This window comes from Coturnix japonica, chromosome 15 (genome assembly GCF_001577835.2).
Source record: "Coturnix japonica isolate 7356 chromosome 15, Coturnix japonica 2.1, whole genome shotgun sequence".
Taxonomy (NCBI): Eukaryota; Metazoa; Chordata; class Aves; order Galliformes; family Phasianidae; genus Coturnix; species Coturnix japonica.
In genome coordinates this window covers 3,313,519-3,336,985 of record NC_029530.1, presented here as the reverse complement: position 1 = coordinate 3,336,985, position 23,467 = coordinate 3,313,519, and the positions used below count along the sequence as shown (strand labels likewise).

The 23,467-nt window shown below is 38.7% G+C and overlaps 1 protein-coding gene across 2 annotated transcripts in view; it reads left to right on the top strand.

Annotated features, from left to right (window-relative positions):
• The window catches only part of TMEM132C (transmembrane protein 132C), a 155,837-nt gene that overhangs the window by 13,464 nt on the left and 118,906 nt on the right, over positions 1-23,467 (top strand). Inside the window, exon 1 of one of the 2 annotated variants that reach the window (XM_015878411.2) lies at positions 6,512-6,527. The exons of the other annotated variant lie outside the window; for it this stretch is intronic. The gene's annotated coding sequence lies outside the window, so the exon portion shown is untranslated. Of the gene's footprint in view, positions 1-6,511; positions 6,528-23,467 lie in introns of those variants that run through there. 2 annotated transcript variants of the gene reach the window in all.

Here is a 23,467-nt window from a genome sequence, read left to right as displayed (position 1 = left end):
GAGGGCTTTCTTGAAAGTAAAGTGCTTTGTGTTCTCTTTTATTCTCCCTGTTACTATAGATATGTTATTTGTAGCTCAGATAGTTTATGGAACTTGTTTATTTTCCTTAGGCTTATTTTCTCACTTTTATTTTATTTTATTTTATTTTATTTTATTTTATTTTATTTTATTTTATTTTATTTTATTTTATTTTATTTTATTTTAACTTTTATTTTATTTTATTTTATTTTATTTTATTTTATTTTATTTATTTATTTTTTTCCCTTATGTCATCTATTAAAAAAAGAAATATCAAAGGAAATGTGACATTTAAATAATTGTAACTAAGACCAGAAGTCCTTAATTTAGACAGTGCTGCGATGCTGTCTGTATTACAGAAACACAAGCCTTTCCTTAATAAGCAGAATTGACCTGGAGGATTTCTCATAAGTTTAGTGAGGTTGGATGCATCATGGTGTATTCTGAAACCTAGACTGAAATGCAGAGTTTTAATACAGATGGTGAATCCAGAAGCTCTGCTTCATTCAAGTCTGGATTTGAATGAAGCACATGGGACTGTCTGCTCTGTACTTAGAACAGCTCAGTATATCACCAAAACAACGTCTGACAGTTTAATTTACTGCTATCCTTACTCAAGCTGCTCACATCCAGATTATACGCAGACACATCTGCAATTATCTTTGATTCTTTCCAGTCCCTGGATCTGTCCCCAATAGCTGTGTAGACACAGGCATTGTACTCTTACCTGTGACAGCAAGTCCATCATTTCCATACCATGTGGACCAGGTGCAGATTTGGGCTTTGGCCAGAACAAAGTTGATTGCCTCTTGTTTTATACTTTGCTTGTTTTTTAAGTGTGGCCATTATGTTGGCCAAGTACCCATAATAAATTATTTTTATGTACCTAATTCATTCTCAATGAAACACACCAATCCATTAAGGATTCTGCACTAAAAACTGTAGCTCATTATGTGTTTTTTGTGGTGTATGACATCAGTAGAATGCCACAAGTTAATTACATTCTTAATTACAGCTTTGTATTGAATTAGGGACCTATTATACATAGAATAATTGAAAACCTGCTGAGATCACGTCTGCTAACATCTAATTGTATCCCATGATTTTTTCCCCCCCTAAACTTTAAATAAAAACTGGTATTTCATTTAGCATGGTTTTAATTAATTGACAAGAGAAATGTAATTAGAGCTGAGGCAACAGACCAACTATATTAAAATAATCACTCCCAAATTAATCATGTTTTGGGGAACAATTAAGTTTCCAGAACAGAAGCTGTTCTATTGCATTTCTGGAAAACCTTGGGCAGGCACAGCTGAAGAAAGCACTTGCTGCTCATAGAAAAGGAGGAAGAACTGGATATTAAGAGGTATTCAGAGTCCTCTTTCAACCTAAAGAAACTTGATATCTTCATAGCCTCAGGCATCAGTGACCTAAGGGTAGCACAGGGAGAGTACCTAAAAACCATAATTTGCCTGAGTGTTCTGAGGAGCAGGATGTGGCTGTATGGTACCAGCAACACAAGAGACTACTGGTGACGTGAAGAGCTGAGATGTTATCCCCACTCTGAAAATATCTGCCCACTCCTACCATTGATATCAAGAAGTAGTTGAATTAGTTAACAAGTTAGCTGAATTTCAGGATCTAGAAGTGAAAATGTTGATTGGTTTGTAAGATGGCTCAACAAAACATTATCTGATCTTAGGCAGGATTGCATTTTGAAGGAGTTATTTAATGATGTGCTTCTGAATAATATTTTTAATGACTATTTCTGAGGCTGAAATGTAAGCAGGAAGTTTGGATGTGTCCCTATTTTATTTTCCTTTTATAGATGACTTGAAAATTGCTTTTGGAAATGATTATTTTATATGCTATTTATACTATGTATACAGAGCCATTTATTTAAACAACAATAAAGCTTTAATTCCAGGATTGAGAGTATCATCTTTTTTTTTCTTTTCCAGAAAGATTCGTTTATTTCAAGAAATAGTTATGTTTCCTGTTTGTGGCCTTAGTTATAGAATACAATGTTTTTCTAGTTCATATCTTCAATATTAATGTTAGCATATTTAAATCTGCCTATACACAAATATGCACGTGCTTTGTTTATAAGTGAAGAGCATATGCGAAGATGGAAATTATGCATGAGAGCAGGTTTCAGAGATCTCACTGTGCCTGGACACAAGCAGAAACACTGAGTACATCAACTGCAAACTGGCCGGCAGCCATAGCACATAGAATGATGGGAACGTTTGCCTAAAAGACTAGATTGTGTCAGGCGTGACTAAGCAGGAATTCTAGCTAAGATGTGTTAGCACATTGAATGCATAGAGGAAAATAAGAATGTTTGTGGTCTTATCTTTGTTCACTTGAGATGAGATTAGATAATTTTTAGCATAAAAATTATGGAGAGAGGGAGGAAACCAACTGTGCATCACATATACATTGCAGACCAAGAGTATTCAGTATTGAGATAAAATTTAGATCCAGGCTTCTTGTGTAGAGCTCACATTGTGATAAGCCTGGGTGGACAAAACAAGGGGACCAGAAGCCTAAATTGGTGAAATTAACCAAGTTGACAAGTGATTTCTGGAGAATTCCTGTCTTCTGAAGGCTGTACAAGTGCTTACATGGAATGAACTGACAGTAATGGGCAACTGTCTTTCTCATCTCCCTCCAGTTTAACTTAAGCCTTCCATTTTTCAGCGATAATACTAAATGAAGTATCAGTTGGACAGCAGCCAGGTGTTGGCACATGGCAGAAGGTTTTAATTCTGCTTTTAGAAACTTGATAAGTGGTGTGCTAATATAAGCACAACCTCCCTTCTCAGTTGGACAGCTTGAGAGTGAAGATGAGCATGACACTGCCATATCGTGGTGTTTTATGTTAGATCTTGTTAAAGCTCTAATTGTTACAGCTGTCTCTGTAACATGTTGTCTCAGTATTATAACATCGATTTGATTATATGCAATGACAGTAACTAGATAATAATTATCTGTGAAGATTTTTGCCTCTCAGTCATGTACATTTTTTCATGTACATTTTTTCCCTGTTCTGTTCATATGCTGATGCTGCTCAGGATTCATAAATGTTTGTTCTCTTCCATCCCCCTCCCAATTTCAGCACAGAAATCTGTGTTTCTGAGAAAACAACAAGTGCATTTACCTGCTTTATATCTGAGATTCCATCACTTCTTCAGATGCATTTCAGCCTTGGTGTATGCTGTAACTTGTGTCCAGGACAAACTGATGGTGCTGTAGCATGTGCTTCTGATGGTTAGTACAGATGTGATGTCAGTGGAGAAATTAAAAACTGAATGTCTCTGATGCACAAATGGACTGATGTTAGTGTTTTAATATTAACTGAAATAGTGCTTTTTATCTTTCTTTTTCATTCCCAGCAGATTTTAACCCCATCTACTCTTCAGCAAATCTTTGTGCTTGTCTTTCTTTGTAGTTTTACAGGGGAAATGCTTATTTGTTCTGTGGCTCCTAAATTTAAGTGTGGTTTTACTGTGAATTGCTGTGGAAAGATCAGTGCAGGAAAGCAGTGACTCTTTCATCTTGCGACTGCTTTTGTTTTGGAACAACCGTGTACAAATTAGAGATGAGCCTCAGGGTTATTTCTCACATTTTTTATATTGGGAATTTTCAGAATTAGTTTGGATTTTCACAGAATGGTGTGGCTCTGCATGACTGGAAAAGCTGCATCTAGATGCTCTGGCTGTTAGCACTGGATGGATACACAGAAGAACGTGCTGCTCTTTGGACTCATTTACCTGAGTAGTTTTGTTAGTGAGTGACACAGTAACAACTGTTTAGGGAATGGAAACTGTATTTGTGTCTACCACTGATTCACAAAACAGACTTGTAAGTGATGACTCAGAAAGGTGAGAATGTTGAGTGATTTGATTCAGACTGGTTGCATTAGTATTAGCCAAGCAGAATGTACAGCTGTGTACCTTTTGCTTCTCAGCATTTTCTGACAAGTGTTGTCATGTGAACCAGGCCTCCCTCTGCAAATTTTAGAATTCTGATTTAGAGAAATGCTGAGTATCCACATCTCACCAAATTGCCAAGTCCAAAAAGCCCTTTAAAAGAGCATTCCTGGAATTTTATAGAAGGGCTCTTTCAGCATAGTCTGGTTAGTGCAGTGATGCTTTTGTTAACCATTGGCTGTTCAGTTGCCCTCAACCATTGGAGTGATGTGCAGTGTGATATGGTCAGATGCAGGATGTCTGGAAGGATTATCTTATGTGTCACTTGAAAGAAAATTGATCTAATTGCTGTTCTGAGATGAGATATCAGCTGAGCATGTGGTTTGCAATGTGTTTTGTTATGATTTGTCCTACCACAGGCAAGCAACAATAACATTAGTGTGGGGGAGATAGAGGAGTGGTGTGTTGATTATTGAAGATGTGGAAGGAGTTCTACCTCTGAAAAACATAGAGAACTTTTTATAGCAGCCATGAAAGGCCCGGCATTTGTCTGATGATTCACTACTTCCGCCAACTTCTAGTTTAAAGGTGGGTTCTCTTTATTTAAATAGATCGATGGTTCTGAAGGAAGCAAATTTAAAAATGAATAAATAAATCCTTTCAGCTTAGGAGTGTTGCTTTCTTTCCAGCTGTGCAGAAGGTGAATTTGATTGCTTTCATTTGTTATTTTGTGGAATTCATTTGTTTCCTTGCAGTAACTGAGGAAGCCACTTACTTTTTCGTTATATGTCAATTAGTAAATAAGAACAAAATTATAAGTTCCCCCTCGATCTCTTATGAAATTGAATCATCCTATTCAGGAAGAGGAAAAGGGAAAAAGTTTTCAGACTGCTCCTTCCATGTGCCCCAGGTTGACTTTCTGTCATCTTTATGTAAAAAAATGCTGCTGTTAATTATAATCACTGGTAGAATTTGTGAAGCTACTGGAGAGTATGCAGAGCTCTGGAGTTGATGCTAGAAGGTAGTGAGGTCTGGGAGGGTCTGACATCAGGAATCCTAGAGCCAGAGAGGGTCAAATGATTGCTTGGAGCTATGGATGATAGGTTACGTTTGAGTCATGCTTCAAATTAAGGTGTATGATAAATTATTTGGCTGTTTCTAGGTTGGTACTTAAAGTAATACCTAATGTGATGGCTGAGTAAGCGTGCTTTAGTATAGCATTGGCATGGGTCAACTTGCTACAGAAGTCATAGTTTTCTTCTGTTCATAACAGAAAAAGGCTTCACTTTATTATACCATGATATGTCAGGGAAAACAAGTACATTAATTTAGCTGATCATTTTGTAATTTCATCTTAAAAATGTTAGGCTCAGATTGCACTGACTTTTCATGAAGCTCCTTCCTTCTCTGCAAAAATGTGTGTATATGTATAGTATATAAACATATATGTATAATATAGGAAATATTTTGGTGATCTGCCTTTATGTCTGACTTGTATTTGGCATTCACAAGTTATGTGCAAATCTGTTCTTATGATGAAGGGTGGCAAGGATGTTACTTCAGGTTTGTTTGCTTAGTGATGCGCTGGTTTACAGCCAGAAGGGATGAGGAATTGGAAGGTTGCTTTTGAACTCAGTGACAGATTGCCAGGGGAACGGGAGCTATAAAGCCATTCATTTGGCTATCCTCTGGGGAGAGTCAGCCATCCATCCAGCTGAGTCAGCTAGAGCAATAAGGCAGGAGAAACCTGCCAGCCAACCACTTAGAAAATGTGCTAGCTGCTTTTGGAGATTTTGTTAATCAGATTAGTTTAACAAGGCTCAAGAAGAGAACTGACCGTGTGGTCACAGGAAAAAGTAACCTAGTAAGAGAAATGGCTAGTGACAACAGGTGGAATAATTAGCATTTTCTAATGTGTAAGGCTGTTCAAGTAATAGACATTTAGCTGCATATTTTCTTATTGCAGTGCTGTTATACTTTCATGTCAATACCTGTACATGGATTAATTTAAAGTGGTTGACACACATGGGTTTTGAATTCACTTCTTCCCACCTCTTCCCATGTTGCCTTCTTTTATATCACTTTTCTGTACAGTTAAGCATTGCTCACGAATTAATCCATTTCCCCCCAGGCTCATGTGCTTTAGGTAGACTCCTGATACTTTCATGTGTAAACCATGAGAAGGATTGTACTGGGCTCCTTGTCGCTTTGTTATCTTTCTGCTATAGTATTAAGAATTCAATCTCAGCTCCTTTTTGTGAGGGTGACTTTCTCCGCTGCAGAGGATTTTGAAGAAGCAGACAAAGGTATCAAACAGAAGTTGTGTTCCGTGAATGTAAATAGGTCCTGCACCATAATTAGTGACATTTCTTGTGCTGAACTGGAGGCTCTGTATTTTCATGGGAAAGTCTGTTTGATGTGTACCATCCCTAATTTCTGCAGTACTGAATAACCAGGCTTTAATTCTGCTGTAATGAACCGTGTGTTAATGCTACAGCTTTCTGTCCAGCCAGAAGCCAAAACACCATGTCTGACTTTGTAATGAATCTTGCAGTCATCGTGTTGACTCTGTGGGTAAGCTTTTGTTCCAAATCTGTCCTCGGCTATTGCTAGTTTTCATTGAAACCTGCAATACATCCTACATTTGTGCTTGGGTTTACTCAGTTTACTGACTTTCCAGTGGAGTGTGAATGCTTCATTCCCTCAAGGGTGTTTCCTTGCTGGTTTTCAAACAATGAATGTGAAAGAGTGGAACCAACTAGAGCTGTTCATATTGTGCAGCTTAGGTTTTTATTTACAGTTTTATGGTGTGGTTTTTTTCTGTTATGTTTCTTTAAGATATGAGTTGAACAGAACTAGCAAGGAGGTGGAGGTTTGCTGTGTATCTCTAGATGGAAAGGATTATTTGTGCAGCCACTTGTTTCTTGGTATGCCTCTGAATGAGAACTCTTGTTTCTATTTTCTGATCAGTAACTGTATCTTTTTTTTTTTTTCCTGGGATTTTTCTACAACAATATTGATTTATTTGTTCATTTTTAGGTTGCAAACAGAACATATTTAGTTTTGCATGTTGTCAGCATTGGGTAGTCACATCCAGGGAGATGCTGAGTGGGTTCATAGGCAGCTCAGTACTGGAAATGACTGTATGATCCAGTTCAATTACTGGCTCTCACCAGATGTAGATAAAGAATGTGAGTACAGGTTAATATCTGCTGTAACTACTGGTCTATGAGATAGGTTTCTTCTGAGTTGTGTTGATTTGCAGGCAAGTGTGAGTAGCAGTGTAGGTTTACCTATAGAGTCTAACCTAATTCAAGTGCATACTAGCGTTCTTTGTCTGCACAGCTTATCTCCATCAGCATAGCTGTTACTCCTGAGAGTATGTGTTCATTCATTGCATCTCAGTGTGGCAGTCAAAGAATTAATTACTCTGAGAAGGGACAGGCCTCTTCTAAAGAGTTTCACAACTTCAGCTTTTAATGGATCTGCGTCCCCTGCTGAGGCTGCACCGCAGCTTGTCAAAGCATTCGAGGCGGCTGCACGGGTCAGCGCTTCCCAATGGAGGGACACTGTTAGAGGAACCGCGACACTGGTTCCTAAGGCTGATTTACTTAGAGCTGGGGGGAGTGAGGGAACTGGGGGAAGGGAAACTTGTAAGCTTTTGGGTCACCATTCACAGGAAGCAGATTTTGAAATTCTCATTTAAGAGATGGGGGAAAGGAGTACTGTACTTAAACACCGGTTACTTGTACGTTCAGGCATTAACCTCACTCACAGGCTGCTTTCTAAACTGATTGCCTAAATGGTCTGTCGGCAGCTGTGCTGGTTGTTTGTTTCATTATCTAATGTCACTTATTGATTTTCATTAAAAACATGTCAGCATTGATTTTTCTAAAGCACCATCGGAAATGCATTCTGACCCTTTTTTTTTCCTGTTGAATCCACTGCGGTCTCCCACTGAATTAGTCTAAAGCAGGATTATTTTCTGACTAAGAAAAGTTGATTAAATATTTTGATGTATGAGTGGTTAAGACCGCTTTAAGAACAAAGCATACCACAGGGAAATGAACTGAGACAAGGGAAATGCTGAAAGGGAGGATGCTATAAAACAGGCACTTTGTCCATTCATGCATTCTTATTTAAACCTAGTGATGTAAATCAGCTGAAGATCTGGACTGTGTGTTGCCGTCAGTTTACACACTGGATTGCATATATCATACTGATATGGGAAATGAAATACTTTAAAACTAAATAATTGTCTTTATTTAGATATTTCTCAAGAATTTTTGGGGAGCCTGGTGTATTTGTTCCTTGAGTTTTAAAATACTGATGATCACAAGTTGAACTTGGTCCTGCTGTTCAACATTCTTACATTTTTCATGTTTGAAAAATCCTTTATGAGATGTGTTGGCTTTTGCTTAGTCAGTAAAGTGCTTCAACTACACTGATATACTGAAAATATGAAAAAATGTCATTAATAGAAAGGAACATTTACAAACTCTGTATGGGTGTACAACTTGATGCATGAAAGCCTTCAGCTCCAAGGAGTTCTTGTTGTCTCCTAACATCCTTTCCTTTTGGGGTGGGGTTACAGCAGGAGCCTTTGTGAGGATGGGGTGCATTTATCTGCTTCAGAAAACAAAATGCTGACCAGGTGTGGCTTCTGTCGTTTGCATTACAAAGCTGTAGAGTGTAAAGCTTGCGACTCCTCTTCTGGGGGTGAGCCTGATAGGCAGCTGGAACGTAGTGTCGGTTGCAGTAGTTCTTGACCTTTCGATCACAGATATATATATACCCCGAGGGAAAATCTTTGAGTGCCTCTTCATGTGTTGCTCAGTGAATAGCTCTTCAAAAACTCTGCACTGAGATCATGTGCACCTCACCTTTCCCTGTTACGTGCACCTTCTCGCCTTTCTCTTTTCTCTGTGAACATTTTTAGGCTGTTTGTCCTTTTATTGGCAATCATTGTATTCATTGTATTCCTAGTGCTTGTTGTTGCGTAGCACAGTAAGTTTCAGGTTATCATTACAAATGCTTGCTTTCTAAAAACCTTGAGGGTTCTAGCATGTATTTAAGGGGTACCTGATTTATGCAGTATCACTCAAACTCATATCCCCTCAGCCTCTGGCAGGCACATAATTCTCTAGCAGAAGGGCTGCTGCAGCCCCCTTGAATGGTATAATAACCCATTTCTACAGGAGCACCAACTTCTTGCCTCTTCATGCTACAGCCTTCATGTAAACGTATCTATTGTTACACAAAGCTGGGATGGAGGAACAGAAGAGGGGTCCATCAAACACTGTGTCCAAACTCTGGAGGTGGCCATTTTCAAATGCCTTGGAGGAATGTGGAAGAAACCCCCTAAGGTGCCAAGCCAATTGTATGACTATACGGTAGGGCTGGAGGGGGTGAACTAGATTTCTTCCTGACCCCCACCTGTCAGTCAGCTTAGCCCTGAAGGATAAGCTGATCTTTTGAAGTTAAGGCTTAAAATTGTTGAGGCTGGAGGGCATTTCTAATAGGTTACTGGGTTAGCAAGGAAAAACACTGGCACTGTGTATGGTATCAGCTTTGCTTTGATCAGGCTGTGTAGTGCCGCATGCATGCATGCTTGCGTGCACACAGATTCAACAGCTTTTACTTCTTACCTATGATGTCCATATTGCTAAATCAGCATCAGGGGGTGTATGCAATGCAGTCCTTGCAAGAACAGATCAGAACTTTTTCTGGAGGTAGTGAGTAATGAAACAGTTCTGTTTATTGATATACACTGTTACTTCATTTTAAACTGTGACTTGTGTGTGCTTTCATTATGCATGTGTGTCTATATGCTAGAAGGATGCGCTCATTTGGAGTTTTCAGTGCTATTAAACTATAAATATTAGAAGTATGAACTGGCACAAACCTACCAGGAGCAAAACACTGAAAATAAAAGTTTTTGGGGAAGCACAAACAACTGTACCATAAATTTTCTCCCTCTTGTAGTTTTAGTGCTGTCGTAAAAAGCCCACACCAGCTTTTAAAACCCAAAACTTTCTCTTACAATGGCCAGGGCTGAGCTTTGAAACACTGCAACAATTCATTGTCTGTGGAAGAGCCCTTGCTGGGAAGGCTGTGATTTATATCAGCTTGCCTGTCATAGGGTGAAAGGAATGCCCAGTTTTCATTTTGATCAAATGTTAGGTTTGAAAGCCACCCACTGCTGTAAACTCAGTTGGAGTGGAGAGATGAGATAGAGCACATTGCATGCTTTGTTGCTGAGATAGTGTTTTAAGGCTGTCTGAATCTGTTTCCCATTGCTGAGTGCAGGGAGGAAATATGTGGATTTAAAAGGAAGAGATAATTAAAAGGAACCCTTTTCTTCTCTACTTTTGGCGAAATAGAAAATGAGGTGAGGGCAGTTCAAGAATGTATGCTCACTTTGGTAGAAGTTTAGAGAAGGCACAAATCTTCTGTGTAACTAATACGGAGCTGGAGCAGATGAGCCTGCAGCAAAGATGGAAATGGAATTTTCCGAAGGGTCTAGCAGAGATAAAACTTAGTGTCTGCTGCAAGCTGATGGATCTGCCCTTATTCTTAAAACTGAAGGGTGGGAGGGAACTGTTTTGTTCAATAATGAAATTTATTTTCTTTCACTGGATTTCTTCCATTCCCTCTTAGTTATGTCTTCCATTTAGATGCTATTGTACGGACTTTCCTTTCTGTAAGGATGGATGCTGATATAGTTCTAGGGTCACAGTGTCATTTCTATTTAAAACAAGCAATAGCTTTTGTCTTTTCTTGACTGTGTTGGTAGCAATGCATTTGACTTTTATCAGAAAGTTCTGACGTAGACTAGTCTCATTAGGGTATAAGAGCATCTGATTTCAGTTTGCGGCTTTGAATTAAAATGGGATTCATTTTCTGATCTTTAAGTTAGTGCTTGATTTGGCCGAGTTTCATGGCAGAATAACATTTTTACCTCATTAATGCTTCTTGTGTTTACTTCATCCTAAAATGAGTAATTAAAATTAGAATGAGTTCTAAATTGATTTGGTGCAGTCCTGCCTACGCCTATATTAAATCAAAGCAGTATAAGAGGCTATATGAATTTATTAATAAGGATATAAAAAAAATCTGTGCTGCTGAAAGTAGCTGCGCACTCATGATTGTGGTTCTCAATCACTGTGGTACCAGAGAGTAACATCTGAGTGATAGTTCAGAAGGTTCACTACTGCAAGTAAGAAAAACTTCATATCCTACCCACCTTATCTACTGGTATTAGGTTTGTGAATGTTCTTGATTCATGTATTTGTGTGGTCTGACCCCTCTGAATTCTCTGGTCAAGTTATGTTAGGAAGGAAGAGAAGTACAAAGGTTCACTGACTTATGTATGTCTAAATAAAATCTTGTCAACAGCTGACTACAAGAATTTTGTTCTGTGTTTTTTTTTATAGCAGTTTCCTGGATAGAAGTAGCAAGCTGAAATCTGCCTTTCAAATCACAAATATACCACACTTATGAGTATTTTTAGGCAGTTCTTGTTGAAGTCAAAGTATGTTCTTTTTTTTTTTTCTCCCATGAACTGACAGACTGTTTTGATGCCAAAGCTGTTTAGCTAGGAGTTTAGTTACTGCTTTATGATTACCTTCTAAACCCCTTATTTTATTTTATTTTATTTTATTTTATTTTATTTTATTTTATTTTATTTTATTTTATTTTATTTTATTTTATTTTTTCCCTTTCTTCATATGTAAATTACACTTTTGTAGTTGTTTTTGTATTTCTAGGCATATGGAAGTTATCCTATGGTTGCATAGCTGTTCCCAGCTGAGAGAGACCAAAAGAACAGAACCCAGCACTCTGCTCTGTAGAGCTAGTTTGCTGTGCAGCAAAGTATGTGACCAGGTGGAACAGGGGTGGAATTCAAGGTGTGTTTCATGAGTGCATCAAAGGCTGAATTTTTGAACATCACGCTAATAATGAACACCACTAACTGCCTGCTGGAATGTGTTATCTGCAGCCATAGTGTCAGGTAATGTTGCACTATGGAGCTGGAAGCGCCTGTCAGATTTCTCTTAGAGCTCTCATTCTTGAAATCTGCATCCTCTCTCTTATGAGGTTTAGCTCTGTGTATTTTGCTTTGGTTAACCTATGGCCTATTAGTGATGTGAGTACAAAATGCCAGTGTTGTTTTCATATATATATATATATATATTTTATTTTTTTTTCCAGTGATTTATTTTAGGATGACTTTTGGTGCTACTTCATTTCATAATGTTCCTGTCCTTCTGTTAGTAAAGTAGGGTTGAACATTTCAGTATCTTATTGTGCATTCATATCTAACCACAGCGCTGCTATAACTTCATGTGTAATTTTCTTCCTTTTTTTGGGTTTTTCAAAAAGGATGTGAAGGTACAACTTTACAGCAAAAAGAATGGTTTGAGGGGAAGTGGAAAACAGCCTTAGAACTGATGCAATGGATTGTTCATTACAAACCTAAGATGGATTGTCTTTTGTTATTATATGCATACACTCAAACATAGATTTGATTCCTTTCTTCTAGCTTAAAGTGTTGATAAGAACAATAGTAGAATAAGCGAGTTGCTAAGAGTTACAGGAAAAAAGTATCTGAAGTCATCACTATTATTTTTGAGTAACCTCAGTATTTCATATGTTGTCTTATAATGCGGACCTCTGCTGTAGACAGATCTGAAAATAACTGCAGAGGGTGGTTCTGGTTTCTCTTGTGAGACTGGAATTTGTTTAGGAGATTTCTTATCTGTGACGTTCCTCCCACACCTGAGATTTGTAACAATTGTATAAATTCTACTGAGCAGAAAAAGTGCGCTTCTGAGAGCTGTCTTAAAAATGTAGACAGTGAAGGGATTGAGGGAAAGAGTGCAAGTTCCCTTTAATCTCCTTTTGTACAATGATTTACAGATTAAGGATTTTGGATGAATAAGAGGCTCGGCGCTGGAATGTGTGGGCCTGTGTGGAATTCATACAGAGCAGCTGAAACAAAAAATGCTTTGCTTTAAAAAGTTACTGCCTGCTTTCCTTCCTTGTGCTGGGGGAGATGATGAAGGAAGAAAAAATGATGATTTTGCAACTGATTAATCATTGGGAAGCACTAATCACTAGTGGTGTGTTTTGGATCATTATTCAAGTACTTTCAGACAGAAATAAACCAGGGAACTATAACAGTAGCCTTCTCTAATTATTTTTCTGTGCTCAACCCTACCTCATGTATTGAGCAGATCATTTCTCATCTTCCAATTTATAGTCAATAATCCCCAGGGCATAGATTGAAAACGTCCTGCAGAGTTTATTCTAGAAGCTGACTTGATGAGAGCATATTCATCTCCTTAAAGAGCTATTTATTATTGAATTAATTCAAACTCTAAGTTCATAGCTTAGATTTTATAGCCTACTTAACTGCACATATCTGGTTGAAAATATTTTGAGACAGATCTTTACCAGGTGTAAATTGACACAGCCTCTCTGAAGCTGAAAAAAAATCTGAGACAATTTATACCCACAGAAAGTTGGGCTGCTTTGATTTTTCTTTTCTTCTTGTGTATAATGCACTGAGAAAGAAGACAACCGTCTTTAATCTGTGGAGAATTTAGACACTAATCAAGTGCTAAAGAGGCACCATGCCGAGGCTGAGAGCTAAAATCCTGAGGATGAAATCAAGTAATTGCTTTATCTCTTTCTTTTCAGGCATCTAGGGATGCTTAGAGGCAAAACTAAAAGTGAATGAATGAATGTAGCCAAGTGGATTTAGCTGTGGATAGATGTATTAAACTTCTACTGAAAGCTGCAAATAATTGTCATTCAGTACAGCTTGCAGAGGCTAACGCTGGGCAACAGCAGCATTTGCACATCTGTGTGCTTATCCAACTTGGTGTATTCTGCAAGTGCCTAAAGCAGCGGAAAACATGCTTGATTTAGGGATTAAAAAAAATCACCTTGATTTTTACTTTTCATTCCTGTAAGTAGTTTGTGATGAAAAAAATACTACCATAGCTACTTAACAGTTGTTTAGTAGTTAACTACTTGTCCCTAACTTTACTGAGATTCCTGTTTGCACAAACCCTGGACAGTCATGGCAGTAGAAGTCTTTGTGATTTTACTTATGTAAATAATATGCGAGACCTGTGGCCCTCAAAGGAGCAAGCCTAAAAGGTGTATGGGAGTGAGCAGGGAAGACAAGGGCACTTCTAAAAATAGGATAAAGGAGCTATTGAGTCTGCTTAGCACGCTTTTACTTGATTTCCTGAGCATCCTTGTTGAAGCAAGAGGCCATTGTTCTTTTTAGGACCACTTAAAAACTTCAAAACCCCACTTTTCCATTTACAAGCTTAAGTGATGGGAGTAAGCTATCACAGACAGTGAATATACTGGGACATTCTGCACCTCCCACTGCACTTCAGAGGCTTTGGTTAATTTCCAGTAATGTTGAAGTCTTAACCGCTGCAATTACCGCTGATCCTTCAGGTTCCTAGCAACTAGCAAAAGAATGGAGAAAGCAGTTATCTGGGTAACTAGGGAATTGAGCACCAGAACAGCCTTCTGTTTTCCTGGCACATTAGTAGACAGTGATTATATACCCAGAAGACTATCAAAGTATGTGGCGGGGGCAAGAACACAGAGCAGAAATAATCTCAGATGTCTCTAAAGTAAGACTTCCCCTGGGGAAGGAAGTGGTCCAGAAATAGAACAGGTGTTCTCATTCTGAAAGTACAGCTGATGTATCACTGATTTCAGTCAGTCACATTTTACTAGACAGTATGATGAAAAATACTTTTTAGATAAACAAATAGCACGTTGATGTTCTTCCTTGTAGCAGTGCGGCATTCCAGGCCATTTACAGTAGTAGTGATTAGATGCAAAGCTGGAGCAGGTAAAAGAAATAATGAAAAACCCACAAAAAACCCCAAGTCTGTATTATTATTGAGAGGTCTGATGCATCCAGTGCTCACTTCACATGTGTAGTTAGAAAAAACCTTCACAGAACTAAACTGAAGGAAACCTGGTAGAGCTGTTTCTGTTAAAAGATGATGCTAAAACTTTCACATCTTAGGAAATGTTCTTAGCCCACGTCAGATTCATATACTGTGAACATATGCCACATATATGCCACATATATGCCACATATATGAGCTGATTCTGTAATTGCAGCTATGGAACAAAGGTGTTTGCTAAAGGGTATTCAAGTTTGTTCCCGTCACTGCAAACATGTGTGTCATCTGATCCAACATTCACAGGATCCATGTTTCTTTTTGCAATCCAAGTGGACAAAATAACCAAGGAAGATGTGTCATCCGTGCTATGTGTGGTTGAGGCTGGTAGAAGTTTTCAGAGAGAATGACTCCAGTTTGGCTACAAGTTTTAGAAGTTTGCAAGTATTCCTGACAATTGGTGTTGGTATTGAGAAATCGGTAGCATATGCAATTAGTCAGTATGGACTTAATGGATAAAATTAATATACTCTTACACTCATATATAGGTTGTTCCTTTAGATTTCTGACCATAAAAGAAGAACGTGGCATGGGAAACAGAGTACTTTTTGTATTCCCTGATTAGACTTGGTAATTTTCCTCCAAACGGAAGAAGCTAGACATGAACTTGTGTGGAATATACGTATTTCTTACCTGTTCTGCTGTAGATTAAATGGGAACATATTTTTGGCTCCGAGCATCTCTGCGTAAATCTGGTCTGAATAAGAGGCAAGTCATGAAATGAGGTAAACTCTGAACAATAATGCTAATCAAAACTAATCTTAAAGGAATATAGATTACCTTCTGAGCAGCCAAAGGAATTCCTAGACATGTGTAGGTTCTTATATTTTACTGTATTTCATACTGTTTCACATTAATGCTGATTTCCTTGAATGTTTGTTCAAGACAGGTGTGAGCTCTGTGCATTAAGAGTGTGTTCTTAATCTAAGATGACTGCAGGTACAGAGTGTTGTGTGTAACAGTATTAGTTCAATCCACTTTATTAATAACCATTCCCCCCCACCCCCCCACTCTTCCGACCTGAGGAGACTTTTCTGACCTATTTTGCTCTCTGTGACTCCATTTGCACTCTCCTGTGTGGGCACAGGTTCTTCCACAGACATCTATGCTCAGATGATATGGAAACAGTTATCAGGGAGATGCAGCTTTTGGTTATTGGCTGGATGGGATTCAAACCAGTGATCTGGAGGAGAGATGCAGTTTCATTTAGCCAAATCTTCTGAGTATTAATATGACTTGTGCAGTGGGGGGTTGATACTTGAGGTCAAATGAAAAGGGTCTGTGTGAGGAGGGAAAAAATACTATCATGTTATTAAGCTTATTGTGTGAGAGAACTGTCCCCTATCCTTAATGAGATAATTTTCCTCAAATGTAATGTTACATTGCTAGTGGCCTGCAAACCTAGTTTCTGAATCCATGCAAGTGTGTAGATGTAAAATATACACTAATATCAGTTGAAATTGGCTGTACAGAGTCCCATCGCTGCCTTTATCATAGCCAGAGTCCGTACACGGAAACTGTTCTCAATTAACTGAGATTTCTTTACCATAGGTTTGCTGTGGTGTTAATCCAGTTACTTATTCTGACTGCTTAATTATTCTTTTACTTTAAAATAAGGACTGTAGAACATCTCGGCCTCCCACAAGCTCTTGGTGATAAGAACTGTAAGATAGTGTGGCAGAGAGAAGGGATACCTGATTGCTGCAGATTGCCCCAGACAGCTGCTGTAGCATTTCATAGTGTTTAGCCCAAGTCAGGACTAAGGCTCAGACAGAGAACGTGAAAGCAGTTCTGCACTGTGGCTCCACTATAGCTGGTTCTAATTAGTCATTTTTATGAGCTCCAGAGTCAGACAAAAAATAAGGAGCCCTCCCCTTGTGTAGTTTCCTGTTTGCTGGGTGCATGTAAAAGAGATCTGGCTATGATGTATGTTAATAATGAGCTGATAATGTAAGCCAGCTGAGAGATGTGGAGTTAGTCTGGTATGCTGCCAAGCGGGAGGTGAAAGATCAGGAACTGACTCATGTTGCCAAGACCTGGTCCTGTGGAGAAGGTCTGCCCATTAATAGATTAAGTTTCTCATTAGGACTGCACAGCATATGCTTACAGCTTTTGGGTTTCAGGATGAAACCAAACACCAGTAAAAGCCTGCTGAACGGAGTGGCAGATTTACTGGTAAATAAAGGATTAAAGGAACGCTTGGCAGGGTTGTTGGACTGGAAACCTGGTTGGCCTTTGAAGATTACTCCATATTGTAGGTCTTCCCTTAATGTAGATACCAGGAAGAAGCTCATTCTGTTCTTTTCCATTGTCTGACCTTGTAAGAGCCTTGTCCATCAAGGATGTATGATGCTTATGTCTGTCTTTTAAACAAAACACATGCGATTGAAGGGAGGACCTACAGTATTGCAAAGCATTCTTGTACCCATCAGCTTCAGGTGACTTACCTTACCTGGGGAAACATGGTGTCAAAAGGAATCACAAGGTAAGTGAGAATGGACAGTGTTCATTGTATTGAGACACTGTTAGCCAGCCACATCAGCTTCCCTGGCCCTTAGGGAACAGATTAAAACACTCCTAATGTTTAATAGCATAAATCCTAAGGAGATCTTGTGTTAATATATTCAGTGAGCATTCATTAATTTCCCTTGAGAGCCAGGTTGAATGAAGATGCTTCTCAAAGAAAGGGGAGGAAAAAGAAAATTATCTTGAAGGACTGAACCTGTTAGGAAAAAATTGTAGAAGACAATTGTGTTTTAAGCTGAATTAGGGATCTGTGGCCAAGACTTGGGGGAGGAGGGAGGTTTGGAAGTTATGTTAGGAAAGGACAAAAATAGGTGCTTAAATGTTAAGCAAGGCTGTACTTCATTGATTTGCTGATGGTCTTGCCTATTCTTGAGCGACAACATTACACATTCAGCCTGTTAGAAAGGCACTGCAGGAGTCTGTGTAATTTTGTGGCATTCATCATAACAAACTATCACCCATCATGGCCATTTATCTTTGCTAATGGCTTTAAGGACTCTAAAGAAGCAACAGCAAGGTAGGAGTGGTAAAGTTGGTGTTCACGTCCAGCATTACTTTTGGAGGTAATAATCTTAGGAGCATTTCTTGTAGAAAAACTGAGAACTTGGACAAAGTTCCTACAACACAGATAAGCTGGTGCTGTTCCTAGCTTGCTATCAGTGTCACTAGTACCTGATGTGCTGGTGTCTGAGGTTAGTTGGATGCCACAGATTTCTTCTGCTTACCCATAGAGATGAGGTTATTAGTTTGCCTTTGAAACAGTGCTGCAAACCAGGTTGTACTCAGGGCTATTTCTTGTGCTGTTTTGTCTACCCAATATTTCTCAGACTTAGTGAAGTTTCCAGTAGCAATTCCTCCCTTTGCTGGATTTTCTTTTACTGGGGACCTTTGGAAATGGGGAGGAAAGGCAGTGTAATTCTGAGAAATAGGCGCTGCAAAAAGGTCACCTTTTTAGGTTATATCATCTTAAAAGGACCTCTAAAAGATGCTGTGACCACATAAAACCAGTGCTTTAGCCATCCCTTTTAATTAATCCCTCAGACAGTGTTTAACCAGATACGTTTCCGCTTGGTTTCTGTCCCACTGCTGTTCTGGTATGGTGAGCTTCCTTTGTGCTCAGTGACAAAGAATTACTTATAGGTTAAAGGTGACACTGAGTTCATTTCCTGAATGGGCAAAGCTGTCCCCCCAAACCCAGTCTCATTTCTCAGTTAATCTCCTCATAAATTCTTATTGCATTTTTGAAATGGAGATGATTAGCTGAGTTGTAGCCAAGGTAGTGGGATATTCCAAGGTGTTAAGTCTCAGCGTTACATGTAAGTATTAAAAATATGCACGTGTTCTATCTGTTACTGTTCCAAGTTTCCTTGTGCCAGACTGAACAGGGACAAGTGTTGCCTTTTAATCTCAGATGAAGTTCTCTTACAAATATTAAACCTTCCATTCAGGAAACAACTAAAAAAGTAACCTCTAAGGTCTGGGCTTGAAGCTCTACTGTCCCATACAGTTGTTCTTCTGACCTTAAATGGAACTGTATTGGTTCTGGCAATAGAGAAAATTTATGAGTGAAGTTCTGCATCAGTTAATCTAAATTAGTACCTCTGTGGTTGTTTTTGCTACAAATTAGATACTTTACTTCAAAATTACATAGATATCTGTAAGCTTCAGGTAGAAGTGGTAACTGTGCATAAACCTCCACTAAGACTTGACGGGCTGGAGTCTAACGTGGAAGCATTTGTTACTGTCTTGCCAAGGTGTTCACCTTGACTTGTACATTGTATTTCTTTTTCAGACTTAATTTAATAGTTTAACCTGATATTCTTGTAGTGCATTGCTACATCTTTCTCTCCTGTTTACCCAATGCAGCTGGTTGGATTTCTTCATCTGCCAAGGTGTATCTCACCAGAATGCAAAAGCAGCACAGCTGCCATATGGTGTGACACCACTTTAGGCAGCCATCAGATTTTTCTTCCATGTGACCCTGTGTGTGGATCTTGAAAATTGAAATGTAAGTAGAAAAGCTTCAGCTTTGCAGATTTAGGACCTAATTTAAGGCAAACAAAACAAGTGGCTGTAAAACAAGTACTGGGTAGGATGATGGAAATAGGTTTTTGCTAATAATATCTTCCTTCCTCTGAAAAGTATAGTGGGAAAGATTCCTGCATGTGTTCTGGTGGTGGTGTTTTTTTCCATTTTAGCCATAGAGTTATTCACTACCAGATTATACCTTGCTCTCTAAGTAATACCCCTTATATTTGTGTAATGCAAAGCACAACGGAGACTAAATCTCAGTGTGTGCTTGTTGGCACTAATGTACTGCAGAGTCCTGTTATTTGTGTCTCATTTTATTTTTAATTAGCTTCTCATGATGTACCTGCTTAACAAGAAAAACTATTTATCCTTTTTTCTTACCAAATCGTAGGGGGGGAGAAAATGTTGTAATTCATCTGTGGAATCCGCTGTCCTCTTTCACACCTGTGTAGCTGACAGCTCCATCCTGCACAGATCTGAGCACTACTCATGCTGAGCTTTTACTCTCAGTTCTTGTTGATTTTTGTGGCCGTGGAAAGTGCTGAGCAAATTACACCATTCAGGCTCTAGGACTCTAATCTCTTTTTAAACAAGGAGCCTGTGTAAAGCAATTTAATGTCTAAACAGAGGAGTGATGCCTATCAGCATCTAACAAAGACTTAAGCAGCAGAGAAAGCACAGTGCTATTAAACAAGAGAAAGACACAGGACAAGAGACTGGCACAATGCCAAGGCCAAAGCAATTTGTTCAGTGTCTGTAATTTGCATGCCCCCATTCTTGCAACACTTCAGTTTATTTATTTTACTGAGATATTAATGTAATTTACCACTGTGATAGTTTGACCACGGGCTCAGAATTTCATGGGGGTTTTAGTGCACCATCTTAAGCTATGCTTGATACATTCTACAGGGACTTGTCTTTCAAATAATTAGGCTCCCTCAAAAATGATACATCTTTAGCAGTGTTTTCAATGTAAAAGCAGAATTCAGATCTCTGAAAAGTTGCTGGTTACATTAGAAAAAGCTGACTGTATTGTCTATTCTTCTGGACTTTGTGGTTACCCCTGTGTCATTTCTCCTGTGTTGTTGTAAGGGGTTGTTGTTGTTTAGTCAGTGCTTGGTCTGATTGGTCATCTGATAAATTCAGTGTTGGTTTTGATCATAAATTAATTGAACTTAGTAGCAACTCCTCTTCTTTCATAGCTAGAGAAACTAGGCTGCATGGCTGTCCTATTACTGTCGTGTTTTGGAGAAAATTGGGAATAAACTCTGGTGTCCTTCTCTTCTCTACAGCGATCACATAAAATCAGCTTAAGTGTTATTTGCTTTAGGCTTGTAGTGGTTGACACAATGAATGAACGCGAAATCCATGTAGTTTACCACAATGAGACAAACACCGTTGTAAGGAAAGGCCATTGCATGACATTTTACCTACTGTGTGTTGCTCTCAAGACACTGACATTTGCAGTTACTGGTAAGGGGAGGAAGAACTGGGAACATGAATGGTGTCTGTGTGGAAGGTTTTAGTATCCTGTTTCTCAACAAAAGCTGTCATTAGCAGGTATTTGGTTCCAGATATTTATCATCGATTCTAAACAAGAAAGTAGCTTGAACACTCAGAAGACCGTAGCACTACAGGCATTTTGGTAATGTCAGCTCTGGCAGTGGGAGTTATTTCTGAAGCCTTCACTGACCTTTGCATCTATACTGCTGTTTTACAGTCTTTTAAGGTCATCAGCCATTCTGAGAAAACAGTGTAGAGATTTCGATCTTGAATGTCTGACAGTCTTTGACTAACATGTCTCAGTTACGTGAATTGTGGATGATAGAGAAGATTGGTTTGCAGTGCATGGGTATCTTGGAATTTTTTCAATCAAATGGTATTGTATACAATTATGACCATCAAAAATGGAAGCCTCCAGGCTGCATCTAAAAGGCTGGAACTGCCTTTCTAATATTCAGTTTCTTGAAAGTTTTCATTTTGTGTTTCCAAGTTAGACTTAATTTTTTGTTTGTGAAAAGGCTTTGCTTCACAAAACAGATATCTGTGGTTTGTACACATGTGCCTGTAGCCTCAGTAATCCCGAGGAAAATGGAGCAGCCTAACAGATGTTGGATAATGCCTTGTACTGCCGAGATCTAATTCTGGTTTTGAATAGATAAATGCCAAAACAAGGAGTTTTTCCTCAGAATTAAAATTATTACCCCAGACAGTCTGAGTCTTCCCAAACGTGCCAGTCCTCAACTCAAGACTTGGTGAGTTCTTGGCCTCTGTACCTTCCTCCCTGGCCATGCATTCCATTATCTAGTCACAGCATGTATGACATTTTCTTCTGTCTACTTCGAATCTCTGTCACTTAATGTCTTCGAATGTCCCTTTGGCTTTTTGATGTTAAAGAAGTGCACAAGTTCCTGGTCTATCTTTCTTCATTCATTTTTTAAGGTACTTTTGTTATATTCCTTAACAGGTCTGAAATGACTGTTCTGGTTTTGCTGGAAAAATATACATGAAATACGTTCATTTATACTAATCTATGAATGTCTGAGATTTACTGAAGATTTTGGCTGTTGTGAGATGCAGAGACAGATTCATTAGGGATATGCTTTTTGGTACATGAGAGAAGCATATTTAATGGCAATCTACTGCAGTTTTCACTTAACAGTAAACCAAGTGAAATAAGATGTTCTGTCATACTGAAATAAAATAGGAAATTTGTACATAAAAACTGATCATGTTGTCTCCTGACAGTCCTTATCTGTTGTAGCATAATTGAGTTCTGTAATCTAGCCTAGGTTAAATTTCATCTCTGCCTGGGCTTAAACATGTCTGGTTGGTTACCAAGGCTGTCTGCTTCTATATATGTGAATAGGGAATATGCTGTTCCAAGTCAATCAGAAAAGCACTGCAGTTATATGCTTATCCTTGGACTTTGGGCCTCAGTTTAATGAAACCTGAATTCTAAAAAAAACCTGAGAAAATGGTCAGCAATCACTTATTTGATGAAATTCCCCTCTTTGGGTGCTCACAGAATATCTGTGACTAGACTGTAATTTTCATCAAACATGTACACCGTATGGATTTCTTTGACAGATTTGTTTCCACAGTTTATTTTTAACTTCACAAATTGGTCTCAAGCATTCACTATAAGCATCTGACACTTGACATTGCCGATGTACAATTAGTCAAAGAGCCTCTGTGTTCTCTCACTGGATGAGAAAGCATATCTGATGGGCAAGCATGAGAGTATAAAACATGGCTTCAGCAATTACCCTGTCGTGTCAGTTTTCCCACTGATTTTTTTGAATGGTAATAGATCCATAGATTTTAAGCCAGGAAGGAGTGTTTGTGTTTCAGTACAGGGACAGCTAATACCCCACTGAGCTGAGAGAAAACGTATCTTTCAGACCCAAATCCAGTCTTGATAGGAAGAAACAGACAAGCCAGTTCTAGAGAATTGCTGCAGCAAAACATACTGGACTGGCACCTGTAAATTCCTTTCCAGCAGAATTTAAAAGTTTGCCAAAGGATAGAGACCTACAGGATTAAAACTGTGCCCAACAAGATTGCGGTGAAGTTCTCTGTCGGCAGTAGCCATTTGGTGTAATGACAGATATTGATTATTTATTACTTGCAAACATTTAATTAAGTTTGACTGGATAATTACCATGCTAGCAGCTAGACATGCTAGTAGGGCAGTGAATCTATTATTTGCAAAAAATCCCAATGACCCTTGTAGGAAAGATGACATAATGGGCTTTGAAGAGCTCTTTAGGTGTTCCTGTTTTTCAAGTCTGAGCAGGATGGAATGTCTTTACTGTTGCTTTTCATTAAAGTGGTGAATGAATGCAGAGCCTTAAATCCTGACTCTGATGGGATTCCCCAAGGACATGGGAACTGACTTATGTGTGAAGGCAGGGTCTATTTTTAAGTACTGAAGGTAGTCTAGCACTA